The sequence below is a fragment of the Dermacentor andersoni genome, chromosome 10, assembly GCF_023375885.2.
Source record: "Dermacentor andersoni chromosome 10, qqDerAnde1_hic_scaffold, whole genome shotgun sequence".
Taxonomy (NCBI): Eukaryota; Metazoa; Arthropoda; class Arachnida; order Ixodida; family Ixodidae; genus Dermacentor; species Dermacentor andersoni.
Window position 1 is genome coordinate 22,422,703 of NC_092823.1, and position 20,907 is coordinate 22,443,609.

General features: G+C 50.9%; 1 protein-coding gene across 8 annotated transcripts in view; it reads right to left on the reverse strand.

Annotated features, from left to right (window-relative positions):
• LOC129381997 (uncharacterized) overlaps window positions 1–20,907 on the reverse strand; it is a 51,402-nt gene that overhangs the window by 17,273 nt on the left and 13,222 nt on the right. Inside the window, exon 2 of one of the 8 annotated variants that reach the window (XR_008610083.2) lies at window positions 5,965–6,136. The exons of 6 other annotated variants lie outside the window; for them this stretch is intronic. The gene's annotated coding sequence lies outside the window, so the exon portion shown is untranslated. Of the gene's footprint in view, window positions 1–5,964; window positions 6,142–20,907 lie in introns of all 8 variants that reach the window. One more of the 8 variants, XR_008610082.2, reaches the window with a different exon arrangement.

A 20,907-nucleotide genomic window follows, 5' to 3' on the forward strand; every position in this document is an offset into this window, starting at 1 on the left:
CATTTCAGGTATATTGGGTGTAGTTTTTCCGTTCTTAACGTCTTCTGCCCTGCAGATCAGGATTTTGGCTGCCTCGGTGGAGACACAGCCCTTGGTGAAGTTTCTAATAGCCACCTTGGAGTCGCTGATTATTGTTCTGTCTTGTTGCCGACCGTTGATTACAGCCAATGCGATTGCCGTTTCTTCCGCTGCCTCTGACGATCTGGTCCTTACGGAGCCCGCAGTCACCGTCTTTCCTTTCGCGCATACGACCGCCATTGCGAAGAGGGAGTTACCTTTGTCAGTGCCGACACCACCATTGACGTCCCGGTTTCGGGGGTACCGTGCGGCGTCTACGAAGAGCACCCCCTCGCGTGCGCCGTGGTTCTTGAGAATCGTTTTCGTGCGGCATTTTCTTCTCTCGACATTGTGCACGGGGCGCATGGTCTCGGGATATTTCCGTGTTTATTGCGGCTCGGACGTCTGGGTGAATCTGCGTCTTGAGGCCGTTCATTCCGTGGTAGTTTATGCCGATCTTTTCCACGCTGCCCCCCTTGCTTCCGGAGAGTCTTTCGAGTTGCGCTATCCCCTGTGCTTCCGCAATTTCCTCCAGCGTGTTATGTAGCCCGAGTTGTAGTAACTTATCGTTTCTTGTGTATTGGGGGAGACCCAGTGCTGTTCTGTACGCTTTTCTGATGAGCGCGTAGATCTTGTCTTTCTCAGCCTTGTTCCAGTGGACGAACGCCGCCACGTACGCGACGTGGCTGATCGCGAAGGCCTGAACGAGCCGTACGACGTTTCTTTCTTTAATGCCCCTCTTGTTGTTGGAGAATCTCTGTATTAGCCGAACGGTCGCCATGGCTTTCTTTTCCAGGCGTGTTATAGTTTCCGCGTTTGTTCCCCTCGCTTCGATCCAGAGACCCAGAACTCTAATCGTTTAGACCATGGGTATCTCCATGCTTTTTCTTGTGGTTAATCTGATTCCCCTTTTGTGTAGTTCCGCGACGTCTCTAGACGGTTTGCCGAACCTCCTGGGGCGGTAGAACAGCAGTTCTGTTTTCTCCGGCGAGCATTCTAGTCCGGTGCCCTCCAGATGATTTTCGATTGCCTCCACCGCCCCTTGAAGTCTGTTGTCCATATCGCCCTCGCTTGCGTCCTTCGTGGTCCAAATCATAATGTCGTCTGCATAAACGGTGTGATTAATGCCTTCTATTCGCTCCAGTTTTTCCGATAGTCCGATCATGACGAGGTTGAAGAGCATCGGTGACGCGACGGACCCTTGCGGTGTGCCAGCGCTACCCATGTCCACCTGGATACACTCCTCCTCGTGCAATCTGATTCTGGCTGTGCTACCCGTAAGGAAATTTCGGATATAATTATACGTTCGTTCGCCCAGGGCGTTGCACGATTCTGTCGAGGATGGCCGTGTGCTTGACCCTGTCAAAGGCCTTCTTTAGATCAAGTCCAAGTATTGCCCTCAAGCACCGCCCGGTGGTGTCTATGACTTGCTCCTTGAGTTGTATCATGACGCCTTGGGTAGACAGCCCTCTTCTGAAGCCAATCGTGTCGCTGTGGTACAGGTCGTTTGACTCCAGGTAGCGGTTAACTCTAATCTGGCAAGCGTGTTCCATCACTTTACCAACGCAGGAAGTGAGAGAAATCGACCACATGCTCTCTATTTCTAAGGATTTACCCGGCTTGGGGATGAGGATCACGTCGGACCCTTTCCATTCGTCGTGTGTGCCGCCTATCCGCCAGCACTCGTTGATGTTGTCTGTCAAGCGACTCGTTGCCTGGTCGTCCAGGTTCCGGACCATTTTGTTGGTCACTTTGTCGGGGCCCGGAGCCGACTTAGGCTTAATGGTCTGCAGGACCGCCTTGACTTCTTGCTGGGAGAGATCTCTGTCGAGGTCCTCGTTGCGATAGACCGAGTAGTTCCGGCGTTCAACGGCTGGAGGTCTCTCAAAGTACATCTTGACGATTTCATCACCCATTTCACGTATGTTTCCTTTGTACTTGTGTCTGAGCTTGGTCATTTCCGCTTTCGCTGCTGTCTTCGTTCCCGACGGGTCGAGCAGGTGCTTGAGGATCTTCTGCGTCCTGCCCGTGTTGATGTTGCCATTCATGGCGTCACATACCTCGTCCCAATCCTGATTCAATAACTGGGTGCAGTGTGCCTCGGCTTTCTTGTTTAGTTCCGCGATCTTGCGCCTTAGATTTCTATTGTGTTTTGGCCCTTGCAGATGTTTTTGTATAGATTTTTTGCTTGTACGAGTTACGCGAGCCAGCTGTCCATCCGCGGAGAGTGACCACCACCTCGTCGTCGTCGTCTTCGTCTTCGTGTCGAGCCCCCCCTGTCGTTCCACTCCATCTCGGTCGTGGCCCTTTCTACGTGTATTCATCTATTTCTTATGGATCCCTGTTCTTTTTCGTCTCTGATTTTGTGGAATTTGTCCCAGTCTACTAGCCGGAACTGATGTTTTATTCCCTTCGTGACGCGAGCTTCTCCTAAGGCTATACTGAGTATCCTGTGATCGCTCCCCAGGTCCTTGAAGGTGTTCTCCCAGATGATTCTCCCGGCTTTCCTGCATAGCGTTGGGTCCGGTGTGGTGTCCCTATGGGGGCCCGCACCCACTCTGGTGTGGGAGGCCGGCTCGTTGAGAAGCGTTAGGCGGACCTTTTCTATGAGGTCGGCCAGATCTTTTCCCTTCTTGAACGAGTGATAATATCCTCACCGCATGTGTGGAGCATTGAAGTCACCTCCGATGACGAGCCTGTTGTCGCCTGCGATGGTCATCGTTTCGTTAATCAAATCTTTGAAATTGTTTTAGGCCCTTTTTAGACGGGCTGTTGTAGACGTTCAGGACGAAGGTGGTGCTCTACTTCTTGCTGCGTGGCACGACTTCTATGATGACGTGGCCAATGTCCGTAATTTTTCTTATAAATCGCGGGATCGCGACCAGTCCTTTTTTGACTAATGTGGTCACGACTATGTTCGTCCCCGTCCCTTTTGTGCGTTGTTTGTGGGTGGCGTACCTGGCAATTTTGTCGTGGTCGAATGTTTCCTGGAAAATGATTACGTTGGGCTTTTTTTCTTTTTGCGGTCATTTTACAGTGTTGTGTCATCGTTGCTTTCTTGTTTGGGAAGCTGCGGCAGTTCCACTGCCAGATGACGAGTCTTCCATTTTTGGTGCCCGCCATCTTTACGAGATCTTCTTCTCCAGCTCTGCGATCCGCCTGTCGTACTTTAGGGCCTGCGCCTTCTTCTCTGCCTCGATGTCACTAATGAGTGCCGCGAGCATCTCGAACATTTTCTCTATTTTGTCCGAGAGCTTGTTGAGCATGTCCTCTCTCAAGGACGTAAGTTTTTGGGCTAGGTTGGGGGTCTCTTGACCCCTGTACCGAAGCGACCTGTTCGTTGGTCTTGGTCTCCGGGATCTTATGCTTGGCGCCCAGTGGGTGTGCTACATCTGCTAACATATCCACTTCCTGCTCCATGAATTTGGTGGATGGGCTGGAGACGGAGGCGAAGGCGGCTGACGGGGGCGACGATAGTGTCGGCATTTTGGTAAGTATTTCATTAAGTGTTTTCTCTAGTTCGTCAATTCTTTTTGGCTGATGCACTGTTTTGTTTGCGTTTTCTAGCACTTGTACGAGCAGCTGGTTTACCGTTCGTTATTCCTTCACGCGTTCTCTATGTGTTCGTACTTGCCCCTATCGTTACTGGTATTGCCGGACCTTCCCGATTCGTGATGGGCCACTGCGTCTGACCGGCTCTCCTTTGCTGATGTCGTCTGTCCTTGCTTCTTCCCCTTCGTTTCGGGCTTCCTCCCCCTCGAGGCGGATATGGACCCACTCCCGGTCCAGTCCCTGTTCCTGGACCCGGATTTCGAGGTCGGTCGTTCCCGCGATCCCGGTCTGGACCTGTATCTGGATCCTGGACCTCGACCTCGAGATCGGTCGTCCCCTTGCTCCTGGCCTGGACGTGGATCTGGACGTGCACCTGGAGCTGGACTTGGATCTGGGTGCGGGAGATGGTTGTGTGTGGTTGCTTTCCCCGCCGTCGGGGTCTTCTGAGCCGGCTAGCCGCAAGCGCTCTTCCTCGTTTCTTCTCGCTGTTCATCTTCTTAGTTTCACCATGTGCGGCGTCTTGTATTTAGCCCTGCAAGTCCGGTTCGGCGGGCGGGTGAGCTCCTCCGCAGAGCTTGCATTTAAGTGTGCATTGGTGGTCTTTAGCCGGGTTTTTGCTACCGTACGCCGGGCACAGCTTGTCGTCCAGTCTGTGGCACACATCGTGTCTATGCCCAAGCCTGTCGCACTCTTTGCAGAAGTCTATTTGTTTCCGATTGAGGGATACTCTCATCATAATGCTGTTGAAATGCGCCCATGCGGGGATCCTGTTGCCCTCGTACAGAAGTATCGCGGTGGTCGTGTTACCCAGTATCTTGGCATACGCCAGGGAAGGATTGCTCACGTTCACCAGTGCGTGCACGAGCTGTTCTTGTGCGTAATTCAGGGGAATGTGGCGGATTCTCCCCTTGGCCATCTCTTCTGGTGCCGAGACGTACGCGTTGGTCGTGTGCTTCCTCCCGTTGATCGTTCATTCCTTGATTTTGGCGACTTTCGTCGCCGTCGTCTCGTCCGGTCTGCTTATCAGCAGGATGTTTTGCGTGTGGTTGGGGCAGATCGTGATGATTTCGTCGCTGCTCACTCCTGTTTCATTGCCTATCGCCTCGTCTAGGCTGGCGCTGCACGTGTTTCTGATGCTCAGCTCGTCTCTCGGTCTGACGATTATCTTGATGCCGTCTCTAGATAGCCTGGGCATCTTGCTTGTAAAATCTTCTTAACTATCCTCTTCCCGCCTTTGCGCGTCGGACGTCTCCAGCGGGTGCCTTGCTTGCCTGCCCTTGGGTAGCGTGCGCGCGGCCCGTTCTTTTGTGCGTAACTTCGATCCATCCATCCGCATCGCCGTCTTCGGCTCGGCTCGCGGAATCATTTCTTTCTTCTCTGGACTTGGCATTCAGGCTTTCTCCCACTTCTGCTTCTTCTACCTCCATATTGAAGCGCTTTCGATCCTCTGGTTTGCACTGCGACACCTTTTTCCGCCCTGCCGGGGGCCGGCAGGTGTCCGCTATAGGCCTAGTCGGCGTTAAGCGTAGCTTTGTTTCTTCACATTTACCCTCGTATCCGCGTTAGAAATGCACTTTCGCCACGCCTTCTTGCACTGAATGTGCTCTCGGTAGAAGTCACAGATCTATTAAGACGGTGGCCTAAATTTTGCACTTTTCGCTGAACGAAACTGCTAAACTGCGGAGCGCTTTTATACATATTTACTGGAAAAGACCGCAATTGAGCCACACACTTCAAATTTGTTTACACAATACCGATAACCTACGCATTCACTATTTTCCGCAAATATAAAGCAAGTGTGTCGAACAATTCGACGAGAAAGCCTACAAAACTAACTACACGCGTCATGGGATGCATGAAAACAGTAAGAAAGAAAGTGTTTAGTAATTACTAATGACGAACCTCATTAGGGAAAAGCGTTAATGTTATACTTTGTGGGGATGCGCGACTCTCACGCGTCCCCTGTTACGTTGTTTTTCCGCCTAGCTCCGTTTTCTGTAAACCGGCTTCGCCGCATGGCCTGCGGCCCGCGGCTCTCAGTGTGGTTGAAGCACAGTGCGAGAGATGGCGCGAGTGTTGCGCTGCTAACGCATCACGGCGGGGTTACTTTGGTGCAGAAAGGAGAAGGCGCTTCCTCTTTGGTTCGGGAGTCGGCGATCCATGCTTCTGTGGATGACATGAGCTAATGAGCCCCCGGTCCCCTCCCCCCTCCCTCCGGGGAAACTCCGGAGGGGGCTTGGGCCCCGGAGCCCGCAGCCCCTCCCCCTGCCGTGGTCGGCGCCTATTGATTATCAACATCATTTGCACTGACATGAAGCCTTTCCATGTTGTTGAGAGGGGGCGATTCAAACGTACGTAAGTATCGCACCAGACGTGTGGACGTCTCGATCCAAGGAGGCCTTCCTGGCTGTCGAAGCAACATTCGTGGACAGCGACTTCACGGCTCACACGTACCTCCTCGGTTTCACTCGCCTGACGGTAGAGCCACACAGCACCTTGTATCCGCTTCCAGTATGACACAGCGTTGCTGCACTGCAACATCGCTGCCAATGTAAAATGTGTATTTTCGCACAATTTCGCCTCCGTTAACTGCTTTTATTTCATTTCCCAGGTCCATCCCGCGGGGACAGATAAAGCTTCATCAATGTTAAGGGCACTTGCTTTTAAAGGGTGAGAGACTGAAGAGGCAGATTACGATGACAATTTTGAAGACCTCTCGGCACACTTAGCGAAGGAGCTTTTAAGCGAGTTCTGTCAGTTGGAGCATTTTCGATTTGGCTGCGCCGCCCACATCCTGCAGTGTGGCGTAAAAGGCACCCTCCAGCAAGTATGCGCTACCAAATAACACATTTATTCCATTTTATATGCATTGAAACGTCGTTAATTTGTTAGTGTATGTATGAACGATTGTTTTCGCCTAGCTTTGTTAAATAATTTGTCATGAAAGCTTGGGCAAAGAATGTATGAATATAATAATTGCAGTTTGAAAAGTAAGGGCTGACAACTGTGATTATTAGAGTTTCGGTCTTTAAAGCTTTATTATGCAACTAGCTCCTGCTCATGTTTGGCCGAATTTTTGAGCGTGCTTTGCTTTTTCATGTAGGGGATTCGTGGTACATTTGCTGCTATGGCCGAGCAGTGGCGTAGCCAGAAATTTCGTTCGGGGGGGGGGGGGGGGGGGGAGGGGGAGGCTCATGTTGCAGCTTGGCCTCCTCCTCAAGAGGAAGCTTTTACTGGGATGCTCATATCTAAATACATGTAGAAGGTGAACTAGTTTTTCTCGGCAACCACTGCACGAAATTTGATGAGGTTTGTTGCATTTAAAACAACAACTTAAATTCTACTGTCTTCTGGTTGTCGTTTTTTTATTAAAAATTGGCACAAATCTCGAATTTTCAGAAAACGAAACTATCAGGTTTAAAACTGTGTAACTCAACAATGAAAAATATTATCACAATTCTGCGAATCGCATCTGATAGTACATCTACAGCGGACAAAATTGATATGTTATAAATGAATCTCAAATAATTTAGCTTTATCGAAATACAGCTTTTGCAGAACCCTTGTGCACCACGTAACTAATTCACGTAAAATACAAATTGACATACCGAATTTGTCCGCTTTGACTCTTATAATAGATGCCGTTTGATGAACCGTGATATCTGTTTTTGATGAAGAGCTTTTCATTTGTAAACGTCGTGCTTCTATTTTTTTCGCACTTTCAAGTTCTTGAAAATATTTTAAGTAAAAAAAAGGCCCCAAATCGAACTTCCGCTTCAAACAGATACTAGAAGTTAACTTTCTCAAATTCAGCAAATTCCGTTAAAAGTGATTCAGGGGTTGTCTTAGAAAATTGTTTCTGCGTTTTACATTTATTTGAATGGGCCGCGTCGGAGTTGGGCCCAAGCTAAAGCTTCCTCTTAAACAATTTGTCGAGAGATCAAACACATGAATAATAACTGCATTGCCATTGCCATATATGCTGCAAACGAATTCTTGAACGCTACGCACTGTCAAAACAAGTAATATATGTATCTTTTTATAAAAAAATATACTCGTATGTGCCAGAAATTGTACTCAAAATAACTGATATCAATGCTTCCATGTTTTTGTCTATTTAAAAAGTAAAGAAAATATCACACGATCCTTAGAACTATATCAGTTCGAAACCAGCAAAGCAGTGCATGCCACTGATATGAAAAGTGTAAAGGCCATGAAATGAACAAGTTGAGGACAATTATGTTAATGAAACTTTGTCATTCAACAACCTTGTTTACATTTTTGTACATATGCAACGGCCAGTGAAAAATGTCAATGACCCTCTCATTTATTCCAATGTATTACGCAGGAGCGGATGTCACCAGTCGTGTATCCTGAGTAATTGCACCGAAATTATTGTCCCAACCGAGAGCACCTATATAAAGCTGTTCTGCAAGATATTAGAGGACGAGTCAAATGAAAGTGAGCCAATGCAAATATATGACAAACGGGGTACCTAATTTAAAAGTAGTCTCCATGAGCATTTATACCACTGACTAACGAGTCGGGTGATTCCCGTCTCATAAAACTGCTTAGGTTGCTGCTTCCACAAATCTGCAGTTGACTCTTTCACGTCATCGTCCGACATGAATCTGCTTCCCTTAAGCTGTTTTTTCATTTGCCCCAAAATGTGGAAGTCGCAAGGCGACAGGTCTTAGCTGTATGGCGGATGTTGCAGCGTTTCCCCCTCGAACTTTGCCAGTTTTGTATTACCCACATCAGCGACGTGGGGACGGGCATTGTGGAAAAAATTAAAATTAAATTATGAGGTTTTACGTGTCAAAACCACTTTCTGATTATGAGGCACGCCGTAGTGGAGGACTCCGGAGATTTTGACCACCTGGGGTTCTTTAACGTGCACCTAAATCTAAGTACACGGATGTTTTCGCATTTTGCCCCCATCGAAATGCGGCGGCCGTGGCCGGGATTCGATTTCACGACCTCGTGCATAGCAGCCCAACACCATAGCCAGGTCGTGGAACAAGATGACCCCATTCGTCAAGTTTCCACGTCGTTTGTTCTTGATTGCGACACGCAGCCGATCCGGCGTTTCACAATATCGGAAACGATTGATAGTCTCTCCGGCTTCAGAATGGCCCCTGACGATCGAAAAAAAATACTAAACAGCACCTTTCCGGCGGAAATAACGGCCTTTGCTTTCTTTGGGGCGGTGAATTCGAACGTTTCCACTGTAATCTTTGCCGTCGTGTTTCAGGCTTGTAGTAGTGGCACCATGGTTCGTCCCCGATCACAACTGCAGACAAGAAGTCGTCACCCTCATTGTGATACCGGATCAGATGAGTCAAGGCAGCGCAGAACCTTCTTCTGGCGGTGGTTCAAAATCTTGGGCATCCATTGCGCACACAAGAGCCGATGACCGAGATGTTCATGAATTATGGTGTGAACCGAACCGCGACTGATGTTCAGACGCTCTGCCAGTTAATCGATTTTTATCATCCGTTCTTGTCTCATCAGCTCATCAACTTTTGCACTTGTGTTGGAGGTGATCGTACGATGGGTTTGGCGCGATCTTGGATCGTCTTTGCAACTTTCACGTCCTTTTTCAACCGTTTGCTCCACTGCTTCACAGTGGCCAATGAAATGCAATGTTCAACGTACACGGCAGCCGTACGGCAAATTATTTCCTTTTGGGGAATACCTTCTGCTGTCAAAATATTCACGGCACCCTGCTGCTCAACTTCTAAAGTTTCCATTACGTCACGCAACCATGTTCAATCCAGTGTATGAGAGCATTAAAGGACATTTACCCTCCATCTGCGTGTCACTTTTGTAAATGAAAGATGCCTGTGTGCTACGCGCATGCCTCGCAAATAATGAACCGAACTAGTATTGCGCGGGAGGGGTAGGCTCACTTTCGTTTAACTCGCCCTCGTTCATTAGAAATGCGAAGATACAATGGAATATACAAATCCTTGATAAAGGGCAAAAAAGCGTCACTGGAAAGGAAGTTCACTGCACGTATACACAAAACCTCGCAACAAGATATTTAGATATACGTATAAGTCTCCAATAAATCTACGTATCTAAGAAAAAGTCACTGTATATAATGCGTCAAACAAGGCAAACAAACATGTAGCTCAATCACAGATTCACAGAATCCTAGGTTCTCCCCCATTCCATCCACTCCATCCGATGTATCGCGTGCGACGGAAGGCGGCGCGCTCGCTCCCCGCTTTTCTCCTTTGAGCACGCAAGACTGAGCCACCATCGTCGGCTCACCCATTCCAACCCCCCCCCCCTACTCTTTCACTCGCACATACAGCATGCGGCGCGTGGTCACGACGTTATTGCCCTGAGACGGCATACGAAACATGAGGGCGACGGCGCCCGGACTCTTCATATAATTGCTATCGCAAGAATATAATAATAGTATCCGGCAACCGAAGCGTGCCCTGGCCGATTACCTTCCGCAAAAGAAGTAAACTGTCACCATGCGACAATTCGCTGCGCCGCAACAATGTATCTTTTTTATTTCCTTTTGTGGGGCAGGGGCCCCGAAATGAAAAAAAAAACGCAAAGGAGAGTATGTTGGCCACAATCCAATGCCTACTTTGGGCATGTTACGTTTCGCCTCCGACGCGCGGTATAGCCGGCGCGGATGCAACGGACGCCGGGGCTTCGTTCAAAGCGGCGGACATTTTGGCCCGTTCAGCGCTGCCGCAACGCTTCCTCCCAAGCGCGTCCAGGCATGTTTCAATGCCACGTGTCTTCGTGTGTGTGTGCGTGTGTGCGTGTGTGTGTGTGTGTGTACATGTTGGTGCCCACGCTTGTCAAAGCGCGGCAGCCGGGGAGAGGAGGTCCCCAACTGTGAAGCGAGGAGGTCTGACCGGCGCCGGCCCGGCGGATGCGTCACTTCTAGCTTGCTTCTAGTCTCAACGTGTCCGTGCGCCGCCGTCACGTGCGCCTCATCCCGAGCCGTTCCTTCTTGCCCTCAACTCCGAGAGTATAAAAGCAGCAACCCACGGACGCCGAGGGAGGCTCCGATTTCTTCCGTCGAGTAACGTGGTCTCCCGTCTCTCCACTTCGGTCGACCTGACCGGCCGCTCTTTTGCGATGCTAGAATAAACAAGTTGTTCTGTTAGCAGTCGACTCATTCTTTGCCAGGACCTTCGGATGCTTCCAGCTGTGCCCCAGGCCGCCAGGCCAACGCTCCCCTTGGGGCTTGCGACCCAGATGCAACAACTGGCTGCCAGCGGTGAGATCGCGACAACGGAGGCCAGCAGTGAAGATATACGGTCGACTGTATGCTGAGCAGAACAACGACCATCCGGGAGCAGTGCAACGAGCCCTGTGTGACGACTGGTTGCCTGCAGCGGAACGACTGCGCTGAATTCTTGGCTGCGAGGTTTGGTGAGTGCGGGACTTTCTTCTGAGTTTTGCCAAGCTTTTGTTAGTGTTCGAAACAGAGCTGGTAATTGTAGTTGTCGTTGCTGCCGGGTTAGTTTGCGGCTAGACAATAGTAGGCAGTAGAGAAAGCAGCATTCAGAGCAGCCATGGATTGGAAGTCGTTGCGCAAACCGAAATTGCTGGAGCTTGCAAGAGAGTTGGGTCTGGATGTCTCAGACAAACTCAGAAAACCAGAACTGCAAAAGGCTATTCTTGAGTTAGAAGCTGAGGATGACGAGCTGTCGGAATGCCTTGAGACCATTGAGGAGAGGGAGACGGCAAAAAGACAGGAACTTAAAGAGCAAAAAGAGAAAGAGAAAGAGAGAGAGCAACAAGAGAAAGAGGAGCGCGACCGTCAACACGCTTTGGAAATGAAGCGTCTCTAGGTAGAGATGGAACACGCTGGTAATGGAAGTGAGGCACACCGTGCCGGAGAACGAGTATCGTTCAAAATGACTGACCTGATGCGGCCGTTTAAGCTTGGAGAGGACATTGGTTTGTTCTTGGTTAACTTTGAGCGAACGTGCGAGAAGCAGGGGTTCTCTCGGGAAACGTGGCCACAGGGCTTGCTCACTTTGTTACCCGGCGAGGCGGCCGACGTAGTCGCTTGCTTGAAGAGAGAGAAGGCACAGGATTTCGACCAAGTGAAATCGAGTCTGCTAAAAAAGTACAGGCTGTCAGCGGAGGCGTTCCGTCGGAAGTTTCGGGAAAATGAGAAAGGCAGAAGTGAGTCATATACAGAGTTTGCCTACAGGCTTATGTCAAACATGCAGGAGTGGCTAAAAGAAGAGAAAGCGTTTGGTGACCACGAGAAAGTTCTGCAGTGTTTCGGGCTGGAACAGTTTTATAGTCGGTTACCTGAGAACGTGCGGTACTGGGTCTTGGATAGGCCAGACGTTAGTACGGTGGCTAAAGCCGCCGAGCTAGCCGAGGAGTTTGTGACGCGTCGGGCTCGCGGAGCTAAGGACGGTCAAAAGGGTGAATTTGGCTCCAAGTTTGAGAGGCCGAAGTTCACACCCATGAGAGCAAGGGGGGACCCACGTTGTGCGGATGCGAGTGAAAGCAGTCCGACTGAATGTAAGGAGACGGCGGCAGCCGAAGCCGAACGCAGAAAGCGGTTCGAGATGAGGCAAGCGCGCGTGTGTTATACGTGCCAGAAGCCGGGTCACTTTTCGGCGCAGTGTCCAGAAACAAAAACAAAACTCATGTTCTTGTCATTGTTGTTGTGTTCTTGTCAGACCTCCTCGTGAACGGGAAAGAGTGCCGAGTGCTTCGTGATTCCGCAGCTACAATGGATGTAGTTCATCCCTCTTACGTAGAACCCGATATGTTCACGGGCGAGTGCGCATAGATCAAGCAAGCCGTGGAAGCTCATAGCGTGTGTCTGCCCGTAGCAAAAGTGCTTATTGAAGGACCTTTCGGAGCACTTGAGACGGAGGCCACAGTGTCATCTATGCTGCCCTCTCCAGTACACGTACCTATTTTCGAACAGGTCCGATCACCTCCTGCGCGAGAAGGGGCTTTTGTTTGGTGAGGCTAGCGTTCAGGCCTTAACCAGATCGAGAGTTCGGGAGCTCACTGCAAAGGCGGTAGTTGCGGGGCCGACGTTGTCGAACAATGAGAAAGGGTCGGAATCGCAGCAAGCTGATATTCAGAGCACGTCCGAACTGAATAAAATTGAGCCTGTAGCGTTGAAGGCACCAGATACTGGAGAGGAAATGCCCGACACGGGAAAGTTAGAAGAGCTATCTGGAGATTTGCTCATCGCGCCTACGTCAGATGGACTCAATAGATTGCTAAAAGTCAGCCGGTCGGCTTTGATAGCCGAGCAAAAAAAGGATGCCAGCCTAGAAAACATGCGCTGCAATGTCAAGGAAGGTATCGCCAAGAAAAATGCTCGTTTTGTGGAAAGAAGTGGGGTCCTGTACCGGAAGTATCTAGACCGCAGGGGAGTGGAGTCCGATCAGCTGATCGTGCCTCAGTGCTACCGTCAGGATCTGTTGCGCTTGTCGCATGGAGGTTCGTGGTCCGGACACCTACGAGTTAAGAAGACTAGGGACCGTCTCTTGCAAGAGTACTATTGGCCAGGGTGTTTTCGTGACGCAGAACACTTTGTGAGGACATGTGACACCTGTCAGCGGGTGGGCAAACCAGGGGACAAATCGAGGGCGCTGTTGAAGTTGGTACCTATCATTACGGAGCCCTTTAGACGGCTCGTTATTGATACAGTGGGACCTCTGCCGGTAACAACCACGGGGTACAGACACATTTTGACTGTGATCTGCCCAGCGACAAAGTTCCCCGAAGCAGTGTCGCTTAAAGAACTCAGCTCAGTTGAGATAGTCAATGCACTACGGTCCATATTTGTGCGAGTTGGTTTTCCTGCGGAAATCCAGTCAGATCAGGGCACAGTGTTTACTAGCGCTTTGACGACAGCCTTTCTCGAAAGGTGCGGGGTAAAGTTGTTACACAGCTCAGTGTACCACCAACAGTCGAATTCCGTTGAGAAGCTCAACTCCGTCATGAAGCGCGTGTTGAGAGCATTGTGTTTTGAATAACAAACTGACTGGGAGCTGTGTCTGCCTGGGGTGATGTTTGCATTAAGGACCGCGCCGCATGCGGCTACGGGGTTTTCGCCAGCTGAGCTGGTGTACGGTCGCTCGCTGCGGTCTCCGCTTCGCATGCTTCGAGAATCGTGGGAAGGCAGGGGCGACGACCCAGTCGTGGTGGAGTACGTGCTTAGGCTCCTCGAACGCTTAAGAAGGGCACAGGAGTTGTCAGGTGAAGCAATGGCAAAGGCCCAGCAGAGGGCCAAGGTTTATTATGATCGGACAGCCAGGGCCCGTCGTTTTGAGGTGGGCGATGAGGTAATGATATTGCGCACATCGCTAAAAAAACAAACTCGACGTGCAGTGGGAGGGCCCAGCACGGATTGTTGAAAACCTGTCGGACGTTAACTACGTGGTGAGTCTGCCAGGAAAACGGAAAGCACAGCAAGTTTACCACTGTAATCTGCTCAAACCCTATAGACAACGGGAAGCAGTGGTGTGTATGCTGGTAAACGTTCCCGAAGAGCTTCCGGTCGAGCTTCCGGTCGAGCTTCCGGTCGAGCTTCCGGGACTAGGCTCAGTGACGAACAGGGAAGACACCGATCAAGTCATTAGTGACTTAATCAGTAAAGCACCGCTGTCGCCTGAGAAGAAAACCGAACTACACCAGCTCTTACATGAGTTTCAAGGTCAGTTCTCTGAGAGGCCTGGTAGGACTTCTGTCCTGACTCATGAAATAGAACTTACCTCCCCAGAGCCAGTACGATCCAAGGCGTACCGGGTGTCGCCCCGCCAGCGCGATATTATGGAGGCTGAGGTAAAGAAAATGCTACAGCTCGGTGTTATTGAGGCGGGTGAGAGTGATTATACCTCCCCTTTGATTTTAGTTGAGGTACCGGGCAAGGAACCTCGTCCTTGCGTCCACTACCGCAGGCTTAATTCCATCACTAAGGATCAAATTTATCCGATCCCTAACATCGAGGAGCGCCTTGAGAAAGTTAGTAGCGCTCAGTTTATTTCCACCCTAGATCTTGTCAGGGGTTATTGGCAGGTTCCACTTACAGAAGAGGCTAGTAGGCATGCGGCGTTCATTTCTCAAATGGGAACATTCCGTCCTAAAGTGTTGAGTTTTGGTTTGAAGAACGCGCCATACTGCTTTTCAAGCCTCATGGATAAAGTGTTGCGGGGACAGCAAGAATTCGCTTTACCGTATTTAGACGACGTAGCGATATTCTCCGCATCCTGGTCTGAGCACATGGCACACTTGCGGGCAGTGCTAACCCGCCTGCGCGAAGCGGGCTTGACAGTCAAGGCTCCCAAGTGCCAGTTAGCACAGGCCGAGGTTGTCTACCTCGGTCACGTGATTGGTCGGGGTCGTCGCCGCCCCTCTGAAATAAAGGTGGCCGCTGTGCGAGACTTCCCGCAAGCGCGCACGAAGACCGATATTCGGTCGTTCTTAGGTGTCGCCGGCTACTATCAGAGGTACATCCCCAGGTACTCTGATATCGCGGCTCCCCTGACGGATGCTCTAAGAAAAATAGAGCCCCAAACAGTCGTCTGGAACGAGACAAAGGAAAGAGCTTTCAGCGCCCTAAAGAGCGCCCTAACAAGCCAGCCTGTGCTACGATCGCCATACTACACAAAAGGGTTCGTTGTTCAGTGCGATGCTAGTGAGCGAGGCATGGGCGTTGTAATGTGCCAACGGGAAAATGAAAAAGTGGAACACCCCGTCCTGTATGCTAGTCGTAAGCTGACCAGTCGTGAGCAGGCGTACAGCGCCACCGAGAAAGACTGTGCGTGTCTCGTATGGGCCTTTCAGAAATTGTCATGCTACCTAGCCGGCTCGAGGTTTATCATTGAGACGGATCACTGCCCTCTCCAATGGCTGCAGACCATATCTCCCAAAAATGGCCGCCTCCTGCGCTGGAGCATCGCTTTGCAACAATATTCCTTTGAGGTGCGTTATAAAAAGGGGAGTCTCAACGGCAACGCCGATGGCTTAAGTCGAGGGCCCTAACGTAGGAATCAGCCTCAAAGTTGTTTGTTACTGATGTTTTTCTTCCTGAGGCAGGATATTTAACATATTGCTTTTATTTAGTGTTTCAAAGTGATGACGTGCTTTCTAGTGCAATTTTCCAATTTGTGGACGCGTTCTGAGTGCTGCTAGACTACTGTAAGGAACTAGGCAGTAGTATAAAAGGGGAAAGAGCCTGGCATGGCTTAGTGAAGGTTGTGTCGTGCTTGCTGACTGAGCGGTTGAGTTTCGGCGTAGTTATAACGCTTGCTGGGAGCGAGAACAAAAATGGCAACTCTCCCGAAGTCACTTTGCAGTGTCCTTTGTGAAACTGAACGTGAGAACGAGGCCTTCTCCATGCGCTGCGCTCAAGAAACGCCGAGGGACGACCGACTTCGGTTATGAGCATCATAGAGCGACATCCCTCCGGACAGCGGATGCAGTCCCCTGACCATCGGGATCTCCTTCTCCCGGCGGGGTGGTCTCTTATGTTTAGCCTCCGACGCGCGGTATAGCAGGCGCCGATGTAACGGACTCCGGGGCTTCGTTCAAAGCGGCGGACATTTTGGCCCGTTCAGCGCTGCCGCAACGCTTCCTCCCAAGCACGTCCAGACATGTTTCAATGCCACGCGTCTTCGTGTGTGTGTGTTTGTGTGTGTGTGTGTACATGTTGGTGCCCACGCTTGTCAAAGCGCGGCAGCCGGGGAGAGGAGCTCCCCAACGGTGAAGCGAGGAGGTCTGACCGGCGCCGGCCCGGCGGATGCGTCACTTCTAGCTTGCTTCTAGTCTCAACGTGTCCGTGCGCCACCGTCACGAGCGCCTCATCCCGAGCCGTTCCTTCTTGCCCTCGACTCCGAGAGTGTAAAAGCAGCAACAAAACCAGTGGCGTTGCTAAGCGACTCGCGACCGGCTCTCCAGGCACTCTCCGGTCACCATCGACACGGAGTCACTGAGACCCTGCTGAGAGCAAAAATCTCGGCCCTCTCTGCAGTGGGGGTAGCCATCTCCTTCCACTGGCTGCCTTCCCACGTAGGAATCGCTGGAAACGAGGAGGCGGATGTCCTTGCTAAGGCCGCCCACCACCCGACCGTTCCACTCACCAGAGCAGTCGCAGCATCGGACTTCTCCAGGCACGCATCCAGCGATCCGGACAGCAGGGTAGCTACCAACCGCGCCCCAAAACTCCTCCCTGAGAACGGCCTCTCGCGACGGGACCGTTCCACACTCCTTCGTCTGCGCACGGGCTCCGTGTGGACGGCAGCTAGGCTCCATGCCAAGGGACGCATCGCCTCGCCGGCCTGCAGAAGGTGCGGTGACGCCGAGACCCTCGAGCACCTACTCTGCACCTGTCCTGCATTAGCCCAGGAGCGCGCTCCAGTCACTGCCACCTACCGACGGTTTGGACTCCCGGCTACCTCAGAGACACACCTGCTCTTCCCGGCCCGCTACCACCTCCCAGCACTGGCAAGCCTGCTTGAATATGTGTACACAAACGGACTCCTAGATCGCCAATAGACTTCGGCCTCGCACGGCCTCTGCCCGAGCGCCGGCCATCGCCCCTGGAAGATGCTGACGTCTGCTGCCTGAAACCTACTCTCCCTTTCCCCCTCTATCCTCTCATCTTTCTTTCCCCACCCCCATTCCCCATTACGCTAGGCCGTGCTCCCATATGGGCTGCAGAACTGAGCGTATTTTCCCTCTCCCAAATCACGAAAAAGAAGAAGAAGAAGCAGCAGCCCACGGACGCCGAGGGAGGCTCCGATTTCTTCCGTCGAGTAACGTGGTCTCCCCTCTCTCCACTTCGGTCGACCTGACCGGCCGCTCTTTTGCGATGCTAGAATAAAGAAGTTGTTCTGTTGGCAGTCGACTCATCCTTTGCCAGGACCTTCAGATGCTTCCAGCTGTGCCCCAGGCCGCCAGGCCAACGCTACCTTTGGGGCTTGCGACCCATTTGCAACAGGCACCTAATGTGGCTACCGAATGAATATCGAAGAAAACGTGAGACGCTTGGTCCACCGAGAACAATCCGCATAGTGCTCGGTACTTCACACCGGCGAGACAAGGCTTTCCAGAGAGGTGGTGCTCAAGCGAACACGGTGTAATCCGTCAAGTCTTCACAGTGATGGCGGTGAGTGACCATAGTTTCTTTTTCTCGCCTGCTAGCGAGAAGGCGTCCAAAAAATTGTAGGACGCTTAAGCTTCGCCTTCAAGAGTGGAACGCGACAGCGTTCCCGTCGACCCGCCAAGGGGTGTAAGACAATGGGCTACGGCGCAGCGATCACTTACGAGGCGCCCCGCATCGGATGCGGTGAGCGTCGAGCAACGCAGCGTTCGGCGCGGCAACGAAACGTGCGCCTGAGCAAGCGGAACGAACCAAAGAACTCGGTATCTCGGAGAGGGAAACGATGCACGCCAGCCAATTGTCTTGATCGGCACGGGCAGAGAGATAGACAGATAGTGATCTAAAGAAAGGAAGGACGCTTGATTCTGCAACCCGTGAGGGAGCAAGGCGAAGCGTCGTCAGGGCAGAGGGAGTCCGGGCGGCGACGCGCCTTGCACCGGTCCCCGCACAGCCCCAATGCGCGCGTGGCGCGCCACCTTTCGGGGCAGCGCCGTACATTGAGAGGAGGGGGTCTTCTGTGTTTGCCGCAAGATGGCTCTGCGTATGCGGAAAGCGCAGAAGAAATGTAGCGGAAACGCACTTCGCTACTCGTGTAACTGCGACTTCTGTAAGTTACATGGTCATAATTACCGATATACACCGAAGTATAACTTTCTACGGCTCGCTTGTAAGGCAACACCGCATTCACTAGAGGCGCTTTTGTACCGCGTTGAAGCATCGAACTCGCGGCTTAGTGGTAGCGTCTCCGTCTCAGACTCCGGAGACCCTGGTTCGATTCCCACCCAGCGCATCTTGCAAGTTGTTTTTTATTCATGAAGTGCCTGCCGGGATTTATCACTCACTGTCAACGCCGCCCACTCCGACGACACCGGCTTTTCTGCGACACGAGCTCCTTAACGCTTTCGCGTTAAATCTCTGCCAGGCGAAAATTCACTCGGCCAGAGAAAATCACACGGGCACCGAAGTACGCCGCGCAGTGGTTTCGCGGCAACACAAGAAAAAGGCATGCGCTCTGGCTAGCTATGGCAGCCCGCGGGTAGGGTAACGAGAATAAAAAAATTAAGAGGCTCAATGTATCCTCACGAATAAAAGTCAAAGAAAAATTATAACAACGTAGTTACCCTGGCTGGCATTAGTGTCTCGACATGGATGCTTTGGTGTAGGTGAAAGAAAATGTTGATATTCTTTTATGTGACATGACGGCACAAATGAACCACCCCAACGCTTCGCTTCATCGTATCTCGCTGCGTGTTTTGTCAACTTGTCTGATAGTGTGTTGATTTGGCTTGTGTCGTTGTATGTTCCGATCTAAGATTTTATAAAACTCAATGCACTTTGGCGTCAAATGTTTATAACAACATTGAGCCCACAAAGTTCCAGAATTGAAAATCTAAAGCACGACTTTGGAAATATCAATGCACCTTTCGCATCAAAAGTTCATTAGAACTTTATACCCATAAAGTGTCAGAATTGAAATCCAAGCGTTCCCGATTCCGCAGCCTCAGCGAGATGCCCCGACGTGCCCACCCACCACGCCTTTGGAACTTTGTGCTCGGATGCAACACCTTGCGTTACGATATGTGACTCCCGGTACACGGGCGTTGCCGCGAAATCCAGCCCGATTTTTTAATGTTTGCGCTAAAATGTTTGAAAGCGTGAAAAGGACATTCTAGACAAAATCGAGCACGATTTCCGGCGTCGGGGATTGTTTGGGCCGGCGGCGCAGGGACAGCACGAAAAAATTTCGGGGAGGGCTGAAGCCCCATAGGCCCCCCCCCCCCCCGGCTACGCCCCTGTGGCCGAGGTCATGAACTCTGCTTCCCATCAAATAGTGGCTCCGGTTCATTCTTCTGCCGCAGGCCAGGCACCAAGCTTACGCCTCTTCGAGAACTACTCTCACCACATCAATCAACGGTTCTGCAATACCTCTAAAGACATAAAAAAAACTAAACTAGCACATCATGTAAAGAACGCCCATAGTGTCCCGAAGGTACATTCTAAAATATTTGGATTTCGGTGATTCCTTATTCAAGCTGTTCTTGTCTTATTGTATTGTGTGCTCCTTGCTATTTTTCTCCTTTCCTGATCTCCCTCTTCATCTCTTTATTACACCCCTCGCTCGGCCCGGAAAAATAAAATCATGCGTACGTCGCTCCTAGTACAAATCGCTCAGCCCGTAAACAAAGTTGCCTGCCATGTAAGACCAGTCAGCGAGGTGGCAGTCTACTGCTAGTACGTTTATTTGAATTACGAAGCCCATTTCATTAAGCTAATGCCAGCCGTATTGCCGTAGCCATGACACTACCTGCACGAGATTTATTCCTCAAGAAAGGAAAAATGCAGCATATGCATTAATGTGCACTCAATTTATCGTAGGGCTGTAGAAAACAGCTGTGTCTGTTCCCATTTTATTTTGACTAATGCACTCTTGAAGAGTGTCAGTGTGTCGTCGAGTGCAATGCCGTACGATTACATATCTAATCATTTTCTTTCTGAAAACCTATTGCATTGCATGTTTGCCGTTTGCGCTAGCTTTACTTGCAATTCACTAATTGTCGCCCTCGCTTTATCTTAGGACTCAAATGCCGAGGAAGTTGTACAAAAATGCGGCGCCATTGCTGCATCTATACGCAAGAGCACCGCCGACACGGAAGAAGTGTTGAATGTGGCCGGTCTGCATTTGGAATGACAAAACGTGACAAGGTGGAACTCGCAGCTACGAATGATCAAAAAGCTCGTTACTGCTTTTTCTATAGTCATCCTTGCCTGACAGAAACTCACAATGCATGCAAGAAAGCTAGACTGTATAAATCTGAACTTAGGCAGAGTTTATTGAGCTTCTCTCCCCTGTAGAGGAAGCCAAGGAGTGGCTCCAGAAGATGCAGAAGATTGCGGGGCTTTTGCGTACCACTCAGCGAGATACCAAAGTTTCCCTTGTAGAAATGTTAAGCAAAGGCACACTTTGCAAAGAGGCGACTAAAGGCCTACAGCATAGCCTGAAGAAGCGGTTCACTGGCATGTGTACTAATTCTGTTTTTTTTTATGGGTGCCCTTCTAGACCCACGGTTTAAGTCTTTTTACTGTTCACCTGCACCAGCCGAGAGGATGCGTTCTACTGTGCTGGGGAGGGGGCCTCTTTTATTAGGGCAGGACAGCGCCAGCACCGT